Here is an 11,701-nt window from a genome sequence, read left to right on the forward strand (position 1 = left end):
ACAAGACAGTGAACCTCATTTACCCCAGACAATGACACCACTTCACTTTTATCTACAATTCTTAGAATTGTTTGAAAGAATAATTAAGCTGCAATGAATTTCATGATGGTTCTTTGTGATTCTGTGTTATGGTTACAGGCATAGACTTTGCAGGCAGAGAGACCTGGGTGTCACTCCAAGATGTGCCATTTACTAGTTGAATAGCTTTTTGCATGTAACTCACCTCTCAGAGTTTCAGTTCCTCATCTGTAAAAAAAAATAATGAGGACATTAGAATTCTTCATTTAGAATCATGATGAGGCTTGAACAGTGTAATAAAAAAGGGCTTAGTCCAGTGCCTATCTGAAACAACTGCTAACAAGTGTAAGGCTGCAGTTGAAATAATACTGATATCAGGAGTAATAATCACATGTCTCATTATTGGTTCTTATAAATTAATTGTTAGTAAATTATTGGGTTTTAAAGCCAAATGTATTGGGTTAACAACTTGGATTGATAAGTCTTTTGTTTTCCCTTCCAGAAAATGTTTTATTGATTTAACATCTTATGGATAATTTGTGATAGTGGTCATCCTATCGAATCCCTAGCAGCATGGGACATCCGCCATGACTGTTTAATAGGCAAAAGACAACGCATTGTTGTAATTTGTTGTTGTTGTTGTTGTTTATGTTAACGGTGTTGACCAATAGTAAACAACAATGTATTGTACACTTAAGCATTTATTAAGAGGGTGAATGTTACATTAAGTGTTTTTACCACAATAACTTTTTTTAAGTGTTAAATATTCTTTATGCATATAAAAATTATATTTCCTAACACTAAATCTGCCCAAATGCTTTGGTTAAGCTTTCATGGAATATTGATAGTGGAGGTGACTTCTGAAAGTAGGCTACTAATGTTTTCCTGAGAAGCATGGCGGGTGGTGTGGAGGGCTTCATTCTCAGTAGAGTCAGGAGCACACAGGAGGAGGTGTGGAACGAATGTACCCCGGAAATATGTGGGTAGAATTTCAGAAAAGAAGAATGGCCAGATAGAGTGCAGGTTCTTTTTAAGCTATGGTAAGTTTTGTAAACTTTGTTTACAAAACAAAAATTATTTAATCAATTAATTTGTATTATCAGATTTTGTTTTAGAATCATAATTGAGGGTAGTGAAGAGGACAAGTTGGAAAAAAGAAAGCTGAAACACAAAATGTCAGGCCTTTGGAATTATCTAGAACAGGGTTGTCCAAGGGAGAGAATACAGCTATGCATTCTTAGTTTCTGTTTCTGGTTGGGCCAGTAAACCCCTTCCTCATCCATTTTTTCCACTTGTCACTGGAGACAGAAACTAAAAACCATGACTTCAGGCTGCTAAAAGCCTAGAACAAAACAAAACAGAGCAATAACCACAACAAAATACGAGGAAGGCAGGTTGGACAAGCTTGGTCTAGAAGAAAGAACAAAGCCAGTGGCAGAGGAGATGTGAAGAGAATGGAAGCAAGGACTCTTTCCGAGGTAGAATCTCCGAGTTTGTGAGCAATTGAATTTTAGTGCTAAGGGGAAATTTAGCACTTTAATTTTTACCTTGACCAAACACAGCGGGAATTTTCACCCTAACAACTTGGAGAATATGAGGGAAAGAGGAGAAATACACACACACACATGCACACACGCATATCCTTTATTTTGGGGATTTTTTTCTCCCATTTTTCAAACTGTCTCCCTTCTCATCTTAACAATCTCTCTTGCTGCTGACAGTCTTTTCAAGCAGTGCTCTGTGTCTGAATTTTTTTTCTTCTCCCCAATGTGTTCCTCCCTTCCAGTACTGGAAACACAGCTTCTAGGCTGAATGTCTTACTTTTGCTCCTCTAAATCTGATCTTCACCTTTCATCATCCTGTTGTGTGTCCCTGAAGGCTGATCAATCACACCTTGGTAAAGGGGGGTTCCTTGCCGCATCTTGCAGTTGGGCTGCCGATAAGGACCACCGGCAGAAGGGAGAAGGAGCAGAAAGGAAGAGGGGTTGGTTTTCCAGGCTCTAGTCCTCTCTGCAGGAGAGTTGCTGGCAAGGGCCCCAACCACCACACAAAGCTCTCTCTCCATCTCTCCAGATTGGTTCTGAGATTTTCAGGACACTTCCCTTCCCTTCTCTTATGGCTTATTCAGTCCTAGAGTTGGGAATGGAGCCTTCCCCCACTACTAAATCAGGGGTACTATACGCTTCTTTTTGGTTTCCCTACATTATGCCCACATCTATGTAAATAGTGCCTTGATTAAACTGTTGTCAAATTGCTCAAATTGAGTGTAACATCTGTTTCCTGCTGGGATGTTAACTGATACAGAAATTGGTACTTGAAATAGCTCCAGGAAACAGCCCCTCAACATGGGATTCTAGGATTGAGTTACTCTCTCTTTGCCATAGGGAAGAGGGACATGAGTAACCAACTGCATGTGGGAGATCATGATTATTCAAATTAAAGTGGAAGAGAATAAAGGGCAAGTAGAGGGCAAGTTGTTAGAAAGTCGATTTGCTGTAGTAATTAGTCCCTATAGTGAGAATATGGATTACAAGAACATGCCATTATGTGGATTTTCTAATAGCTTTAGAGCAGTGCTTCTCAATTGGTAGAAATTTGGCCCTCCAGGAGACTTTTGGCAATGTCTGAAGACATTTTTGATAGTCATAACTTGGGGATGGAAGGTTACTATTGGCATCTAGTGGATCAATACCAGGGATACAGTTAAACACCCTACAATGTACAACCACCACAATTATCCAACCCAAAATGTCACCAGTGATAAAGTTGAGAAACTGTGCCCTAGTGTGGACTGGAAAGCAGTGAATATCATATTAAGAACATGTGTAGAAATCAGGAGTCTCTGCAGCAAATTTGAATGAGCTCCTTATCTCCTGGAGTCAGGGGGCAGGTGGGATGAAAGACCAAGCCAGGCGTCTGATCACAGGACTGCAGAGGAATACTTAGCCCTCACAGACCTCGCACACCAATATCAGGGTCCTGCTATAGAGGCACGGACCCGTAAGACAATAGAATAGGGATATAGAACTCCCACATCTTTCTGAGAGCCCCTTAACTTCCCCATGAGAAGGAGCCGGTCTTCCTTTGCATAAAACCTTAGAAATGACTTTACCAGGCTGGGCGCGGAGGCTCACGCCTCTAATCCCAACACTTTGGGAAACCTAGGTGGGTGGATCACGAGGTGAAGAGATCGAGACCATCCTGGCTAACATGGTGAAACCCCATCTCTACTAAAAGTACAAAAAATTAGCCAGGCGTGGTGGCGGGCACCTATAGTCCCAGCTACTGTGGAGGCTGAGGCAGGAGAATGGCTTAAACCCGGGAGGCGGAGCTTGCAGCAGGCAGAGATTGTGCCACAGAACTCCAGCCTGGGTGACAGAGTGAGACTCTGTCTCAAAAAATAAATAAGTAAATAAATAAAAGAAATGACTTTACCAAAACCATTACGGCCACAAGCTGATGCCAGTTTTCTTCAGAACACACCCTCTCCTCCATGCCTACAGGCCCCTAGTTAAAGTGAGATTCCAGTACACCCAGGACAAAGAAGTACCAGGGCTTCTCTGGAAAAGGATTATCTATCAGAAAATGTCCACTATCACGTCAAACTCTGTCGGCAGGGCCTGGGGAGCACGTGAGAGAGTAGATTGCAGGGTGCATCAGACCAAAGAGAGTTAGGCCTGAAGTCTGAGCAGATCATTGTCAATAAAATCTCAGGACTCACTTCAGGCTTTGTATTTAATGTACTGCATCAAGCTCTTGGGCTAATGTAGATCACCTGCTAGGTTGGCTGACTGAAACTGAAACTCAACAGTGGTTTACAGTCTGTGAAGTGCAAATCCTGCAACTAGCCTGGCGTGTTCTGGCAGAGATTCTCCGGTCCTATCAGGTTCATCTGGGGAACTGGCTAAAAAATACAAAAAACTACTCTGCTACTAGTCTCCTCTACTATTCTAGAGCAGTGGCTTTCAAACTCCAGTCACATCAGAGGCACTTGGGGAGCCTTCCGAATTCACAAAGTTTAGGTCACCTTCCAGACCAATCAAATCAGAATCTCTGGGGGTGGCACCAAGCACCAGTGCTTTTTGAAGCTTCCCAGATGATTCTAATTGGCACGCAAGATTGACAGCCACCAGAGGAAGGAGTTCAAAGGTCCAGAGGAAGTGCTGGGTTCTTTGGAAGCGGCCCCTGCAATGTGGATTCAGGAGTCTATCACGAATCTCCCCATGATGTACCGAAGGAGTTTATCAACATTAACCAGTATACTGATGCAGGGTGCTTCCAAGCACTGCCAACCCCCATGCTCTGCCCATACATTTGTAAAGAGTCTCTTTATTAAACTCTCTTCAAATTAGACTAGCTTTCTAACTTTGACTCTAGCTCTCCATCTATGCCCCTGGAGACATAGATGGTTGCCATGGCCCCTGGCCAAAGTGGCACAGTGAAGGTCAAGTGATAGATGGAGCCATGACCTGTGTCCTTCCCACAGTGGAGCTAGAAGGACCGGGGGTTCAACCTGTGGTGCTGCACCAGTCCCTGAAAACACAGTAAAGATAATAGACTCATTAATAGACTCAGCTACTGAGAGAATCTCCTTGTTTCTTTTCTGGTCAATAAATTAGACACTAACCCAGTACAAAAGGCCAGATGGAATCCCCTGGAAATGGTTCCCTTCCCACTGGCCTCACCAAGACCATCAACCAAAATAAAATACCATTTCTCTAGAGAATTTAAAAGCTAAATGTTCCCACTGAATGTTTAAAAACTATTTGAGTAACCTATCACATCCCTGTTCACCTCGCCTGCTTGCCTGGTGCAAAAGGGACATGGGTCCTGGACTCCCTCACCAGAAGCCATGTGGCTGACCGCTGCTGTGGTGTGTGCAATCGACCAACCACAGAGTGTGACTTCCCACAAGAGGGCAACCAGCCTGCTACCTGTTATCTTGGACTCCTTTCCTCAGAAAGAAATTACTGACTTCTCTTCACAGGGACAAACACACTGTTGGTAGAAAATTGGTCTCCATTGCCTCCATTTCTGCCAGTGCCACATTCACAGTCCTGTGGAATATCTCATCCATCTTTGTGTGGTCCTGCCCATACTATATCTGTTCCAGAAGCTTGTTTTCTGGTGAAGGATGTGTGGCAATGCAATTCCGTGTTCTCAGCGCCTGCTCTTTATCCCAGATGCTGAAAGTTCAGTTATGATAGCAGTTGGGAGACAGTATTCTGCCAAGCTGGGTACCATCTTACAGGACACAGTGGATCCCTTAACCAGGGGCTAATGCATGGTGCCATACAACCCATGGTCAGACTTAAGAACCGGGACATGGAGGTAGAAGTGCTCCTGGTTACTAATAAAAGTCTGGACAAATGTTTGATTTGAGTCCCCAGAATCTCAGCTGCATTAGATTCAGAGGTTTTATGCCCAAGCAAACTATGTTTCACCAAGAAACATAGTCGTGATTGGACAATTTGGAAGCAGAGACTTTTTCTGGGTCATTTTGGACCCTTCATATCACCAAAACAGCAAACAGAGAGGGAGCTACTCTCTCTTATCAGATATTAGAGCAAGGAGGACTAATGACACCAGAACCAGGAGATTCCTTGTCACTAGAGAACTACGGCCATGGGTGAAGATAGAACACCCTTGACCTCATGGCACAGCTACATGAAGATGTGGGCCATCTCTCCAGGCAAAGGACCTACTAGATGCAGACTAGCAGAGCATAAGGAGAATACAGAAAGGCTGGAGGAAGGTGACGGTGATGAACGCAGCAGAGGCCATGGAGCGAGCCAGCTCTGACACACAGTGTTCTCCCTTGCTTTCATTCTCTGCTGCCTTACCACAGGCCCCTGGTTGCAGCTAATGTTTCAGGCTTCAGGCAGGAGTATGTCATATCAACAACTCCCCATGATGATATGCTAGCTCAGGGGATTTTCTGGGTTCTCTATGTTGAGGACATAGGCTTCTTACCTGGATGAAGGACATCAGTGAAGGCTGAGGAACCAGTGGTACAGACTGATGAGCACCGTCCACTGGCCCCTTAGATCCACAGATGCTGTGTGCCCTGGGAGCGCGATCAATAAGAACAGAGCCCGTGGCCTCTGGCTTCAGGTTTAGTGCAGACCACAGGAAGCCCTAACAAGAAACGGAAGGATGGTGAGGGGTGGAGAGTGAGTTCAGGGTCCTAGGGACCAGCAACTGGTTTCCACGGAGGTGAGGGGCGCCCAACGCACAGCTTGCATCTTCTCTAGATCCTGGTTCGCTGCTTGCGCCCTTTGCCCATCAGGCCCGGGGTGCTCCAGAGCACTGCGCCTCCTCACCGCCCCCCCAACCCCCGCCGCACCCGCGTGCTCTGCCCACACATCTGTAACAAGTCTCTTTATTAAACTCTCCTCAAATTACCCAATTTAACTGTGCCATCTGTTTTTGCCCGGACCCTGACTGATACAGTTTCTCTTTTAATGAGTTTTTTTCTTTTTTTTTTTTTTCTTTCTATGCTGTATCTAAAAGGATTTAGGAATTTCTAATTAAAAGGAAAGTTTGTAAAAAGAAAATGAAAATGCATCTTTCTTTTCTTTTAACATTTTGGGATGATGAAATTCTAAAGAGCCATGATTTTGGATTGCAGTCTGCCAAATTACACTGTAAATAGCTTTGATTTGGAATTGTGTGCCCTAGAATCAAGGTTATTTGCAAATTTATTTTGCCAAAATCAGAAACCAGGTTTGAGAGGCCCAATCCTCTTATTTATGGGAAATATTTTAACAAACTGAGCATAATTGTAGAAGGAAAGTATAGAAACATTTTTCTTGCCTGTGTATATCTAATTTGCCAACCACAAACAATATTTAAGGCATTCATTTGAGCTCATTTGCTCAGTTATTGTGGTTCCTTCAATCAGAACTATAGTTCTCTCAGCATGCTCCTGCCCAGCTGAGGATGTGAATTCAGCACACTGCTCTTAGTACACTGAGTCAGAATTTCCAAAGAATCTTCAACAAGCTAGCCAAAGACATTAACGCATTGTATTCATCTTCAAAAACATTTAAAATCCAAACACAGGCAAAAATAAAGACACCTCAGGATGGAAGTTATAAAATAAGAGTTCAAAATAACATGATATTTAGTAATAACAGAACTAAAATTATTTCTTCTTTTTTCAGGTAGCAATATACTTCAATAGTTTGTTCTTGTCACTATACATATATAAAAACTATGTTGAATCACTGACTATATTCTTTTATGCTCGATTTCAGGGCTGTTTTTCAATTATCTCAATGTTAAAACGTGACTTATTTAGACTCAGTCATTATTAAAGCCCCAACATTCAAGATGACAATAGTCACTGAACACGTCCACTGCCCAAAGTGAGCTAGACCCTAGGTCAACTCAGAAGTATTGGAGAAAGTCATCAGTATCGTGGCAAAAGTTATCTAAGTATGTAGCAAGATGACCTTGAAGTTCTGATGAAGGTGTTGTTCATTATAGGGAAGCCACACGTGACTATCAGTGCTTTCTTCTGACAACAAATTTGAACATTTTATTCAAATTGGTCAAATTTGTGAAAAGTTAAAAATTACCAAAAAATTACTTTGGAAATACTAGAAAAACTGAATGATCCTATGTTATGAGATTTCATATAATTGCATAGTATATTTTTATATATTCATGATATTCTGTAATATGTATTTGGTCTTTGTCCCTGTTTCCTGGAACACAACTCCTAAAATCCTTGAAATCTTCAAAGTGCTGTCTTTTTTATGCTAATGTGGACTGATAGTTTCAGGGTGGGGCTGGTCATCAGAAAAAGGTATGAGTAGAGAGTTGGGACTTTGAGCCCCACCCCTAACCTCCAGGGAGAGGAGAGGAGATGAAGGTCAAACTGATCACCATTGGCCAATGGTTTAATCAATCACACCTATGTAATGAAGCTTTCATAAAACCCCGAGAGAACAGCATTTAAAGAGCTTCCTGATAGCTGAGCACACGGACACTGACAGGAAGGTGAACAAGAACTCATCCATGAGCCAGGAAGGTGGCCCTCCTGGACTCCACCTGGACAGAACAGAAGCGTCTGCACTCGGGGCCCATCCAGACCTCACTCTATGTGTCTCTTAATCAGCCTGTTTATTCGTATCCTTTAAAATATCCTTTGTAATAAACTGATAAACATAATAAGTATTTCTCCAAGCTCCGTGAGCCACTCTATCAAAGTAATCCAACCCAAAGAGGAGGTTATGGGAATCCCAAGTTGAAGCCAGTCAGTCATAAGTTCCAGAGGCCTGGACTTGGAACTGGTAGGAGGGAGGTCTTGTGGAATTAAGCCTTCACCATATGGGATCTGAGGCTATGTCCAGGTAGACAGTAATGGAACTGAATTCGAGGACACCCAGCTTATAACTGTTACAGAACTGATTGCACCCTTGCTAGTGGTGAGAAATTCCCACACATTTTGTGGTCACAGAAGTCTTCTGTGTTGATTGCTGTGCTGTGAAAGCAGGGGAAAAACACAGACTGAAGGATTTTTCAAAACAATTTTAAATATATTATTAAACAATATAATTACATGCTTAATAATCTCCTTTATGAAGAAATCACAAGGCCCAGATCTGCTTATGTGCAAGTTCTAAGAATTCAGTAAAAGAAGATTTCCAGATCAGGCGCAGTGGCTCATGCCTGTAATCCCAGCACCTTGGGAGGCCGAGGCGGGCAGATCACCTGTGATTGGGAGTTCGAGACCAGCCTGACCAACATGAAGAAACCCCGTCTCTACTAAAAATACAAAATCAGCTGGGCGTGGTGGCACATGCCTGAAATCCCATCTACTTGGGAGGCTGAGGCAGGAGAATCACTTGAAGCTGGGAGGCAGAGGTTGCAGTGAGCCAAGATCGTACCACTGCACTCCAGCCTGGGTGACAAGAGCGAAACTCCATCTCAAAAAAAAAAAAAGAAAAGAAAATTTCCATAATATAGAAACTATTTTACACTATATTCTTCACCCAATTTTTAAGGAGAGTTTATTTTAATACCAAAACCAGAAAAGAATAGTATGAGAAATAAAAATTACAAGTTAAACTCACTTACAAATGTGAACAGATAAACTCTGTTCTCTGTTGCAAATTGATTGCAGCAATGAATGAGAAAAACAAATAAATTTATCCCAGGAATTCAAGACTGGTTTCCTGATTTATCCAATAACATGCATGAATCTCAAAAGCATTAGGTTGAATTTTTTAAAAAAGATATAAAAGACTACATATTTTATGATCCTGTTTATATGCCATTTGGGGCAGAAATAAGGGTAGAGTTTGTCTGCAGATGCGGGAGAAGCTTGGATAATTTTATGGGGTAATAGAAATAGTCTATATATTGATATATAGTGGTAGGGGTTGCACAGCTGTATATGTTTGTCAAAATTCATTGAACCATATACTTAAAAAGAATAAATTTTAAGTTTTACTGTATTTATAATATACCCCAATAAACCTGACTTTAAAATAGAGATTATATGTATATAAATTTCACAAATATATATATTGAGGGATATGTTTATACCTCAAAACCATCTTCCCAATCCTATTTTAGAATATTTTAGGAATTCTAGAGCATAGAGAAAAAGGGAAATAATACACATAAGACTTGGAAAAAAGAAAGACAATTTCTATCATTCACACATGATATTTTTATCTATATTAAAAACCTTAAAGTATCTACAGAAAAATTACTAACAAAGATTAACAGCATTGCCAGATCTAAAATGAGTATAAAAATGTAATAGGCGTTTTATTTGCTGGAAACAAGCAGAAAATTAAATTTTTAAAGATGGATAGTAACAAAAAGAAAAACTACCTGGTAAAGGATAACTATGATCTTTAAATAGAGAATTTAAAAACATTATTTAGTTACTAAGTTATGGCATTATATAAGACCCAAAAAAGAACCACAAAGGCATACTATGCTAATGGAAAGTCAGACTCAATATTGTAAAGAGATTCATTTTACTCAAACTAGTTTTTACAAAAAATATGACAAACCAATTGTAAAATTTATATGGTAGAAGAAAGACATAAGGAAAGCTAAAACTTTTCTGAATAGCAAAAATATGTGAGGGCCTTTGTCTCAGCATTTTTCAAACTTTATTATAGAAAAACAATTTTTATTAAGATAATGTGGAGTCATTACAGGGATAGGTAAATTTTAAGAGGAACAGGGTAGAGATCTTAGAAACAGCCCCATGCAGATACGTAAATTTTAAAAATATTACAGATGTAACGTGAGTTATCAGTGTGGAAAGGATGCACTTATTTAGGATGATACAAAATGTTTAGAAGAAAAGAAAACTAGGATCTCAAATTCCACCATATGCTTTACAACAATTCCTGGTGAATAAAATATTTATATTTCAAAGTGAAACTTTAAAATATTTATAAGGAAATATAGCAGGATACCTTTAAGACATCAAAATAAAGTATTTCTTAAATAAAGCATTAAAAGGGCAATTCAAAGGTAGATTGATAAATTTGACTACATTAAAATTAAGAACTTTTTGTTCATTAAAAAAAACACCACAGTAAAAAAACAAACCAGAAACTGGAATGTATTTACAACAAAAATAACTTACAAAAAGCAAATAGGTAGGATATACTATAATTTATTTTAGTCCTATATTGAACAGTTAGGTTATTTTTCTTTGTATTTTTTTCTTCAGCAAATGATGATCTACTAAACGTCTTCGTATGCATCTCTTTTTGCTAAGAGTGTAATTGCTATGTCAAAAATGCCATGATTTTAGTTTACACAGATATGGCCCTACAAAGATGGTTTTTTAGTTAACACTGTAGCAGGCTGATCATAGCTCCGAGAAATATGTCCTCACACTAATTCCCAGAACCCAAGAATGTTGCCTTATTTGGAAAAAGGATCTTTTCAGATGTGATTAAATTGAGGATTTTGAAAGTAAGAGATTGTCTTGGGCTATCCAGGAGTCTCTAAATGCCATCACAACTGTCCCTGGCCAAGGGAGATCAGACACACACAGAAGAGGAAGATGCAGTGTGAACATGGAGGCAGAAATTGAAGTGATGCAGCCACAAGTCCAGGAATGATAGCAGTTAGGAGAAGAGAGAGTACATTTCTGTTGTTCTAAGCCACCAAACGTTTGGCAATTTGTTAGAGCAGCCACCAACTAATGCTCATTGTCATGAAAATAAGTGCATGAGAATGCTGTTTTTCCCATCCACTGCCAACATATAGATTCTCATAGAGGAAAAATAGTAAATTACATATTTAATTCATATATTTCTTCTTACAAAAAATACTGAGCATCATGTTTAAGACTAATTTATATTTCCCTTTCTCTGAACTGTTTGTTCATGTCTTTATCCAGATTTGTATTGGACTATAATTTTCCTAGAAGTTCTGTAGACCCTTTTTTTTTTTTTTTTTTGAGATGGAGTCTTGCTCTGTCACCAGGCTGGACTGCAGTGGCGTGATCTCAGCTCACTGCAATATTCACCTTCTGAGTTCAAGCGATTCTCCTGCCTCAACCTCCCGAGTAGCTGGGATTACAGGCGCCTGCCACCACACTCAGCTAAATTTTTTTTTTTTTTTTTTTTGTATTTTTAGTAGAAACAGGGTTTCACCATGTTGGCCAGGATGGTTTAGCTCTCCTGACCTTGTG

Source organism: Macaca nemestrina, chromosome 4 (assembly GCF_043159975.1).
Source record: "Macaca nemestrina isolate mMacNem1 chromosome 4, mMacNem.hap1, whole genome shotgun sequence".
NCBI classification, from domain to species: Eukaryota; Metazoa; Chordata; class Mammalia; order Primates; family Cercopithecidae; genus Macaca; species Macaca nemestrina.